The sequence below is a fragment of the Nanorana parkeri genome, unplaced genomic scaffold (genome assembly GCF_000935625.1).
Source record: "Nanorana parkeri isolate BGI_ZX_2015 unplaced genomic scaffold, ASM93562v1 scaffold2679, whole genome shotgun sequence".
Taxonomy (NCBI): Eukaryota; Metazoa; Chordata; class Amphibia; order Anura; family Dicroglossidae; genus Nanorana; species Nanorana parkeri.
This window is the reverse complement of record NW_017308947.1, coordinates 53,989-64,838: the sequence shown is the minus strand read 5'-3', so window position 1 is coordinate 64,838 and position 10,850 is coordinate 53,989. Positions and strand designations below refer to the sequence as shown.

The 10,850-nt window shown below is 43.6% G+C and overlaps 1 long non-coding RNA gene across 1 annotated transcript in view; it reads right to left on the bottom strand.

Annotated features, from left to right (window-relative positions):
• Positions 1 to 10,850, bottom strand: part of LOC108802143 — a 79,533-nt gene that overhangs the window by 46,599 nt on the left and 22,084 nt on the right. The window contains exon 2 of the long non-coding RNA XR_001942203.1: positions 7,702 to 7,791. This is a non-coding gene — a long non-coding RNA (uncharacterized LOC108802143). The remainder of the gene's footprint in view (positions 1 to 7,701; positions 7,792 to 10,850) is intronic.

Genomic DNA, 10,850 nt, shown 5'->3' with positions numbered 1-10,850 from the left:
CCCGGCCGGCCGTTGTAATTACACAGCCGGCCGGGAGCTTAACACAGTCAAGCGATCGAGCGTCTCTATAGACGCTCGATCACTTGTATCAGCATCTGTGACTGCCGTGTTCGGTCCCGAGATCCGCTGTGATCCGCTGTGGGACCGGCACGGCTCTGTGACAGGAGATCAAAGGGAGTTCAGTATACGAACTCCCTTTGATCTCGGTAGCAGCATTTCTCGGTAGCATAACAATTAAAATGACTTCCCTTGGATTACCCAAATATAACAGTATAGGTGGTAATCTGAAAACCCCCTAAGTGGCAGATAGTCACTGATGCAAGCACAATGGCATATTTCAAAGGTGGATACTAAGTATCGGAGCTTACTCACATCGTGTGTGGTTCAGAATGGGGAACAGTCCTGGTTGGATCCCGTGATGATGTGTAAATGAAAATTCTCAAATGGAGCATAACTGTGTGTAGCAATTCAATTCCAGAGAATACGGTTCCTTTATAAATCCAGAGACTCTATGGGTGTCTCTCCCCCAGCTGGCTGGAACTCACACTAGCCCGCGGGATTCAATTTCCAAATCTTGAAGAAAACATCCGGAGATTGTTTCAGCATGTGCGGCCGCACAGTAAGATGGAATGCGATGGAATCCCCACGGCGGTGTGCCCGACGTGCGGTAAATCAGAAAGCTGTAAAAAATCAAGTGGCAACAGCCCGCTCGCTTTCCTCGGTCTCAGCTCAAATTATACAGGCTTTGCTGTTGCTGTAACCTGACAGTATCCAGACCATCTTAGCTCCGTCCCTTTGATTGGGAAACAGTATGATTTTCACTCTCACCCGGCCACGTATAGAAAGTAAAGAGTCAGCTGCGGGTATCCTGGGAAGCTTTAGCACACGTTACCTGACGCGTTTCCACCCAATCAGATGGGGCTTCCTCAGAGGGGCGTGTAATTGGTGTCTTGTAAAAGGTGTGTTAAATAGCTCACTATTGAGAGCCAATTTCGCACAATCATATCCAAGCCCATGATCCAAAGCTATTCATTATTTCAAAGAAGATTCAGTATAACGGCACCTGTGAGGCCATAAATAATTTTCCCCAGGTCCACCACCATCCCTAAAATGGAATTACCCGATCAAATCTGGCCCGGTCTCTTTTACCCCCCCACCTGCCAGCTATACTTAACTTTCTGCAAACAGTCCTTACCCTCTGCCAGTACAGGTGTCCTTACCCCGTACTGTCCAGCGCATTCCTGCCCTATGCATTTTGAATTTTGCTCACAAATTGCAAGCACTCATTGGTCAGCGTGATCAGTTGATTGGCCGGGAAGCCAGCTCCTTGCTGATTGGCCGCCAATCAGCATCGAGCCATCTTCCCGGGCAATCAGGTCATTACTCTCCGCCAGGTTTCCTGATTGGCTAGCAAGCTGGCTCGATGATGATTGTCCTGGAAACCGGCTTCCCAGCCATTCACAATCAAGTCGGCCAAACAACATGGAGTCGGCTTCCCTGGCAGTCAGGAAGCATCTCATTACCCGCTGCCCGGCTTCCTGATTGCCCGGGAAGCCTGCTCCATGCCAACGGAAGCATCGATACTCAGTGAGTGCTGAAAGCAAAATATTGGTACTCGTAATCGATACCCAAAAACTGGTATTGGTGCATCCCTAATTTTAAACTTTTAAAACTTTTTTTGTGTTGGGACAAGTAGATTGTCATGAAGGACAAGTAGATTTGACCCCCGCTTTAGCCCTTGGACAAGTAGTTTTTTCAAAAATGTCCACACCCCTGTACCTCATCGGATATTTCTAGGGTTTTTAGAGATTACTATGCGGCTTTATATAATATTAGACCTCAAAGTACCCCTCAATCTAAACAACAGCACCTAAAGCATATTGATGGGTATTTGAAAACTTTTTTGTTCCCCAAAATAGATGTAACTCAATAGATTTAGAAGCTCCTATTAGCGAAAAAGAAATCCATCCAACAAGCAATTGCTCATATCTCTGTATTTCTTAAACCAGGTAATGACCCGACTGTCTGTGGTAGCTATACACATATCTCGCTTTTTAATGCGGACAAAAAAAATCTATACAAAGATTCTGGCCATGACACTTAACCACTTGATGCCCCAGCTGATCCTGTCGGACCAAACTGGCTTTATTCCAGGTCGAGAGGCCAGAGATAGCACGCAACAAGCTATTTCTCTTATTCATTATGCTTCTTCTTCTTCTTCGCAACACACTATTTTATTATTTAGTGATGCTGAGAAGGCGTTCGACAGGGTCGACTGGTACGATCTGCGGGCTACTTTACAGCATATAGGGTTTGGCCCACGGTTTCTGACTGGTATTATGGCACTATATGTAAATCCTAATTAAGATAAATGGAAGCCTGATGAATGAATGCTATTTAATGGTACACGACAAGAATGCCCTCTCTCACCACTACTTTTTGTCCTTTCTTTGGAGCTGCTTCTTATTAATATTAGGCAAAATTTGAATATTACGGGAATAACAGTTAAAGATAATGAGCATAAAATGGCAGCTTATGCTGATATATTGTTTTTTATACAAAAAACTCAGCTCTCATTACCTTCGTTATTCACACTATATCAAATTTTAAGGTTAGTCTTTCTAAAAATCAGAAATAGTGAATATCTTGACTCCCCCTCATATTGTCTTGGCTCTGCAGAAATCTTTTTCTTTTCACTGGCAATCACACAAGATGAAGTGTTTAGGTATTTATTTACCCCTTGTATTTCAAAACGTTGCACTATTAATTATTTACCTGCACTTAACACTATTAGACAAGACACAATTAATTGGCTTCATCACCGCCCTTACATCTCACTCACTGGCTGGATTAAATGCCATAAAAATTAATATATTACCGAGAATGTTGTATTTATTTCAGACTGTAACCAATACACTTACCCACTTCTTACTTAAAACACTTTAAAGTCGGTTGTTGGTCGATTTATATGAAAACGATCCTCAGCCAGAACTTCACATAGAACTTTATCGATGGTTAAAAATGCAGGTGGACTAGCTCTACCAGATTTCACAATATACTATCAAGCCGTTGCACTTAATAGAATTTTAGATTGGCACTATCACTTTAAAACCAAAATTATGGATAACACTTGACAATCTATTATCGGGACAATGTCTATCGAGCACATGTTGGATACCACAAAATACTTGTTACTTGCAATGTTGCACTTCTCCTTTGACTAATCACACCCTTGACATATGGGATAAGCTTTATACAGGCTTGATAGGTAAATATAATTCTCCATTGATGCCCCTAACTGGTCATTCTTTTTTTTCTACCGGGATTACATAATAGTGGATTTCTGCATTGGACTACACAACACACATTGAGACTTTTTCAGGTCCATGATGGGATACATATTAATTCATTACAACGTCTCTGAGATCAATGGGGGATGTCCCCTTTTGATACATAGAGATATAGACAATGACATAATTTTGTGTCTAAGCTTCCAAAGCTAATACGCTCCGTTAAAGAACTTTTACCAATGGAGACTTTGTTTTTTCTATCAGATTCCCCGAGACATGGTATTTCATGAGTTTACTTGTTTATCCTTAATTCTCGCTCCCAATTATTGCCACACTATATGATGATGTGGGAACGGGAACTTCAAATTAAATGTACTGATTCCCGTAAACAACAAATTCTCCGAGCTCATTTAATATCAATTAGTACGTTAGTAACAGATAAGACATTTCGTTTCTTGGCAAGATGGTACTATACGCCGGATCGAATACATAAGATTCATCCATCTAAAATCGGCAGAATGTTGGCGGGGATGTGGAGCAGTTGGCACTTACTTACATATATGGTGGCTTTGTCCCAACCTTAAATTGTTTTGGACTCAAGTGGTTAATTATATTAAGCAAATTACCAATATAACTTTATCTAATAACCCATCGGCGTGCCTTCTTCATGTAACAGATATACCTCTGCCGAACTATAGAAGAAATTAGTCCCTACACTTCAATGCAGCTAAGGCTTTAATTCCCTTGTACTGGAACAACATTATGGTGCCAACTATTATAGAATGGTTTCATAAAATAGAATACTATAAATTAATGGAAGATTTGACAGCGATTAAATATGATCAACAGGAGAAAATGAATTTAAATGGAAGCCATGAGTTTTGTTTAAGCAAACAATACCGAGATTTCCAATCTTCATTCTTGCTGAATTTGAACTTATTTGAACTTAGTAGTGATTGAATTACAGTTTATGATTCTTTTAGAAGAGAATGTACAGATATTTTATGTCCTTAGTATCATGTTAAGATAATGGTAGTACGATTGCCCATATATATTTATATACTTATATGTTTATTTATTAATGTATTTGGTTATTTGATGGTTGTGGAACCAGCTGCCTGATGGCTCTTTCAACTTCATCCCACAAATGCTCAATTGGATTCAGATCGGGCGATTGTGGGGGCCACCTAAGCAAGGTAAAGACTTCCTCATGTTCTTGAAACCTGCACAATACGAGCACTGTGGCATGGCGCATTGTCTTGTTGGAAGAAGCCATCTCCATTGGGATATGCCATCAACATGATAGGATGAACTTGATCAGCAACGATACTTTGGTATGTTGTGCTATTCAGACGTTGTTCCACACGAAGTAAAGGGCCCAAATCATGCCAGGAAAACATACCCCAAACCATAACACTGCCCCCACCAGCTTGAAGGGTTGTACTCGTGCATGTGGGGTGCATGCTTTCATGCTGTTTCCGCCAAATTTTCACTCTGCCATCTGCATGATGCAACTGGAAACGTGATTCATCGGACCACATTATTTTTTTCAATGCTTGACTGTCCAATCCTTGTGTTCCTGTGCGAACTGGAGATGTTTTATCTTGTTAACTGCAGACAGCAAAGGTGTTCGAACAGGCCTTCGGCTTCCATATCCCATACGATGCAGTGTACGGTGAACAGTGCGTTCAGAGATCATTTGAGAGGATCCCTGATCAAGATCTGCAGTAATTTGGTGCACTGTTGCCCTTCTGTTGTCTTGTACCAGTCTTGCCACTCTCCGTTCTGCCCTAACATTGACTAGTCGCTGACGGCCACAATTCGCACGTTCAGACCCAGATTTTCGGCTGACAGTCCAGTCTTTAAACACTTTAACAATGAGCCCCTCTTAAACATTTAACAAATTCTGCTGTTTTGCTGATAAATCGCACCATGGCTCCGAGCGCCAACGATCATCCCACGTTCAAAGCCTGTTAAATCTCGTTGTTTACTTCAGAAAAAAAGTAAACAGAAAAAAAAAATCACTTCTACTGTCGTGGTAAACAATCTGCTTCCCCATTTATAATGGTCTGGCCCTCTAGCAACTTCATCGCGAAATTATAGCTAATTTGCCTACAAATGTCAGGTGGTCATAATAATCTGGCCACTCAGTGTATATTTATTAAAAATAAGTGTTGGGGGGGGGGGTTTATTTATATTTAGAGTATAGTACTCAAATAACTTTGGTTTTTGGAATTGACATTGTTATCGAGAATCATAATATAATGTATCTGCAATGATGTATGTATTTATCCTGTGTGATTACATGCAAAGTAATATAAATGTATTTAAAATGTCATATTTTAACTCTTTAAAATAATTTAAAAAAAAGATATACCGTATTTTGCGGTCCATAAGGACGCACCGGACCATAGGACGCAGGGAGGTCCGGCGCGCCTTATGAAGCACTCGACAGACTGTAGCTTCTGTCACAGCTTCTATGACAGAAGCTGCAGTTAGTGACCGCTGAGACAGGTGGCGCTGTGATTACAGCGCCACGGTCTCAGTGATCACACAGAGCAGACGAAGAACGTCCGTTCTTCGTCTACTCTATGGTGATCTCGATCGTCGCCGCTGCTCGGTTTTAATACGAGTGATCTCATTAGATCACTCGTATTGAACGAGCAGTTGCTCCTTCTGCTGAACTCGACCGCCGCCTCCGCTGCTCGGCTTTAATACGACTGATCTCATTAGATCACTCGTATTAAATGAGCAGTGGCTCCTACTACTCGCCCGGCGCCCGAAACTGCATGTCTCTGGCGTCGGGATTCGCTTCTTAAGACGCAGGCACATTTTCCCCCTCCTTTTGGGGGGAAAAAAGTGCGTCTTATGGAGCGAAAAATACGGTAAATTAAAAAAAAAAAAAAAAAGATATGTACAGCAAGCCTTTCTTGCAAGCCTTTTTTACACTGCTGTTCCACAGACAAACATTACAGACAAAGAGTTATCGGAATATTCAGACAGGAGACTTATTCAGTAAAAGTTGAATCTACGCAATAGTGTAGAGCAGAAGGCATAAGCTTTAAGCACTCTACAAACAAAGGGTCAGTGAAGATAGTAGCTGGCTCCTTCAACCTAAGTTTAGTTAATTCTGGTAAGGTTTATCAGACTAGCATTACAGCTAGGGCAGTTTGCAACGGCAGGTTGTAGGGTCTGCAAGCAAAAACAATGATCTGGGATGAATGGGAACCTTAAATGATTTGGAATGAATGGGAACCTTAAACACTGGAGCATCCTTAGCTGGTATGGTGAGTAAGGTGGGTGACTGAGTGTGAGGACACAGAAGACAAAAACCCAGGCTGTCGATGTCAGGTCCCCGTAACCGTTAGTGGATTGTGAGCTGGAGACACCAGATGCAGCAGGACTTCTCTTATTGGGCCTGTTGCACTGCTTAACAGAGACAGACAATGTAATTGAGAACACCAAGTGGGTACTCACAAACTAGCTACAGAAAGAAGTGGAGATGTTCAAATGGCCAGAGGTGACCAGGTCAATATAGGCAGAAGCAAGAACTGACTGGAGGTGAAACCTTGTGCCTTTTGCAGGAACAGAGTGTGGAGTGCACACTCGTGAGACTGCAGCTAGAGATGCAGCACTTCATTTAAAGGGGTTTTGTAAGCGTCACATGCAGAGCCCAGGACCCAAAAGGTCACATTCTAGGCAGGCCCTGCAATCTGCGATCCAGCAAGGTCCAGATATAGCTTCCAAAGCTATTGTTGAGGATATGCCAATCTGGTTAGTGTATAAAGACCTGCTCAACACCATGTAGCTGAAGTCTAAATAAAAGTAAAACTATAATCTCCAAAAAGAGGGAGGAGATTAATCTTGCTGGCCAATGGCTTTTTTGTCCAATTCCTCCTGTAGGTGGTCCAATAACCCAAATGTCTCTGAATAACTGAATCCTGTGTTCCTTAAATCAATAAAATAAACTTTTTTTTTTTTTTCCGTTTTGGAGATTAAGGAAGGTTTATAAATTCTGTCAGTTTTGTTATTGTTATCTGTTTTTCCGCCAACTGGCGAGATTCACCCTCTTTATATGTCCTGGTGACCACTGTCACAAGACAGAAAATAGGAAATCCAAGATTTTACAGGTGTCACTGGAACGGCAACAGAATGGCATTTCCAGTGGGGACACCTGTGCTGGTGACAATTTGAGAGCATTCCTCTTTTTTTGTGCCTTTGGTATAGGAATGGAAGGGAAAATCTCCACAATGGTACATGAACAGAAAAAAAAAAAAAAAAGACACAGGTTCTAACAATTCCCAACTCTGTACAAAACTAGTTTTGGCTGTTGATACACTTTTAAGTGTACACTGGGAGAAATAGCACATTTCTAAGTTTTTCATATCTCAAAATTCACTGTTACACTTACCTGATGTCTGTTGTTACGTGTCCTGTGCCACAAAATCTGTGCTGTAGCAGGATAGATTGCACTGCAAGCACCAATTCGTAACTGTAGAGTCTGAAAAATAGGAAATGCATCAGGTTATCCACCTCTTTGAACAATAGCATGCCGAAACAACCCGACAGGCAAAACCTATTATATCACAAATGTAAAAAAAGACAGTCACAAATTCAAATACTATTTCTTAAACCCATAAAACTGCTGAATGTTGGACAGACTTCATTCAGCAAGCCACTTCACCACAAAATGAACTAAGATTCCCCAGATACTCCAAAGAGATTTAGGTCCTGGTCACACACGTGTGATATAATATGTGTGTTGCATTACATACTTATTGCATCATTATTCCATCATTTCCAAAGAAGCTTGTACAGATATCTAAATAGAGAATTTCTGAACTACTGCCACAAGTAGAGGACTTAACTGAAGTAAATGTGAACACATAAAAACTCATGATATGAATGTTTTCATGTGCTGTAATAACACATTAAAATGTATATTATTGCCTAGTGAGAATTCAGACTTGCAACATTAGCTATAAAAAGTGGTGTATCGGGGGGCGTGGCCAAGTAATGGAGGAGTGAGGAGCGTGCTGCTTTTGCTCCGGGCCCGACTGATCGCAAACCGCAGCTGAACTGTACTCCATCCCTCACCAGCCACCCATGTCCAAAAGGGGCAGGCAACAGGGTTCGCAGCCCACCCCGAAGACGGCTTTCAAGCGCCTGTTTGTGGCACCAGGACCGCCACATGTCGCGGCACCGGACTCTCCTGCACTGCTGCTGATGGAGAGTGACTCACCATCTCCGGTCAGGCGGCGGATGGATCCCCTGGTGCCGGGTGAGTCACTGCAGCCTTCATAGACGCACATCCGTGGGTCTCCCCGGCTGGGCCCCCTTCACAAGGTCCTCTGCAAGCGGCATCTCCGGGCACAACGCCCGACAGCGTGGCCGCGCCACCACAAGGCTTCCCTCTCCCCACTGAGGCCCGCGCCCTGTTCGGGAGCTCTCCCACTGACAGGGACAGGAAGGGGCTGAATCACGCAGCGAGCCGCTGCACTCTCGATTTTCCTTCCCCCCCTCACGGTCCGCACATCTGCCCTGTGCTTCAGAGGACGCCTGGTTTTTACCCTCTGTGTGTAGGGTTGCCTGAGAATCTTCTCACTCATGGAAGTCAGAGCCTCTATTGCTACCTATGGGAGAAGAATCAGTTTGGGGCCACCCTCACTCTGCTCCCTTCCACAATGCTGGATTCATGGAATTCTTAAGCTCTCTGCCCACAAAGGCTGACCTGGTGGCCCTGGTTCCCACCAAAGCGGATTTTGAGGCATTTACTATACGAGTTGAGTCTACGTATAAACAAGCAGATGTTAAAAGGAGAACTATGGGGTAAGTGTTTTTCCCACATAGTTCTCCTAAGGGTCACGGGAGGACACAAACTAGCGTCCTCCTGTGACCCAAAGCTCAGTATACAGTCACACATCGGCTCGAACTATGAGGCAGAGTGATTTTCACTCACCTCATAGTTCTTCTTTATGGAAGAGATCTCCTCTGCTACATCTAAAGTTACCGCTATTGAACACACTCTGGAGAACCTTGTCCGCAGAATCACATAATTGGAGGCGGCACATACCTCTTCCTCCTGACAGTTGGCTGCCATGATGGTTGACGTGGATGATCAGGATAACCGGGCAAGAGGAATAACATCTGCATTAAAAAGGTATCCCGGAATCTACAGCCGCCCCAGACCTAAAGACCACAGTCTCAAAGAGAGAGACTGTGAAACACAGACCTCCCAGGTTGCTGCACTAGAGTTTAAACTGGAAGATTTGACCAATGGAGACGAATTGGAGAAGTTTGTGTATTTGGTAACTGAATTCCAGGGTGGCATCATTCAACGAAAAGTGCCGCTGCTTGATCTCCGAGTGACTCAGCTGGATCTTAAGAAATTAAACGGATCACCTAAAGATCTGGAAAGTAAGATTGAAGCTCTTGGAGTGTTCCCCCTTTTTCTTCGTTAAAAATTCCACCTACCATCTGGGGACATCCCGGTGAAAGGATATTGCAACCATCCAGTACATGAGGGGTTAACTAGAGGGGAAGGAAGGATCGTTGCTTCACCAGGTCTTTCAGATACAGAGTTAATTGCCAACGGGAATCCTTTGGGACCACTTGCCCGGCCTTCCTCTGAGGAGCTTTGGTCAATGGGCTGGGGATCATGTATGCTGACCCACCCTCGCGGCTCCGTCTGATTTGTACGGAGCAGTGGTTCTGCACGGCACCCAGTGCGAGTGGTCCGGAGGGTCTCCCTAAGCGAAATGGGCTTTACTTTATTTTGCTGACATGCTGTTTACATAGTTCTTTCATGTCTTTTTCTTTCTCTGTCTTCTTTTTCATCTCACCGTACTCTCTCAGGTCTTGCTACCGCTTTACCCTCCTGCGGAGCGTCAGATATACAGTTCAACAGGGCTAGCTCCATTGGCTCATCTCTGGTTGGGACACTGGAGGCCCTGGGGACCTCAGCAGGCAGGTTTTCTGTGATTGCACTATAATATGTTTTCATGCTTTAAATTTGACATGTTGTTTCAGGACGGGGGTGCTTACCGCTGGAGATCTTCGGGACCATTGGCTCGCCTTTCATGCAATGGGCTTATATCACTGAACCGGGATCGGGCTATAATGCCTTACCGTAACCTATTCTGCTGGATGTTCGTATGTCATCCTTGGGCGTGGGGTGAGTGGTCTGGAAGATCTCCCCAACTACAGCAGTCTTTGCACCCCTATGCCTATGTTCTGTTTATACAGTAGTTGGATTTGTTCGGTTGGTTATCGTTTAACTGGTTCTCCTTATTACCACAAGTTGTATGCCCGGAGTGTATCAGCGTCTCTGTGATTCCTGATTTGGTAATTTCCCCAGTAGGCGCTCTTTCCTTGGGAATCCCCATTGGACAGAGATTTAGAGGTACTAGTTAGCCTCCTTAGTTGTTTGCTACTTTTGCCTTTCTGCTCTTCTTGCTTTATTTTCTCTCTTGTCTGTCTCTCTCAGTGTTGCTTCCTCTTTTGTTTGTCTTTATCTCTTTGCCCCCCTTCTTTGTCATTCCAGTTTCCCTACACCACGCC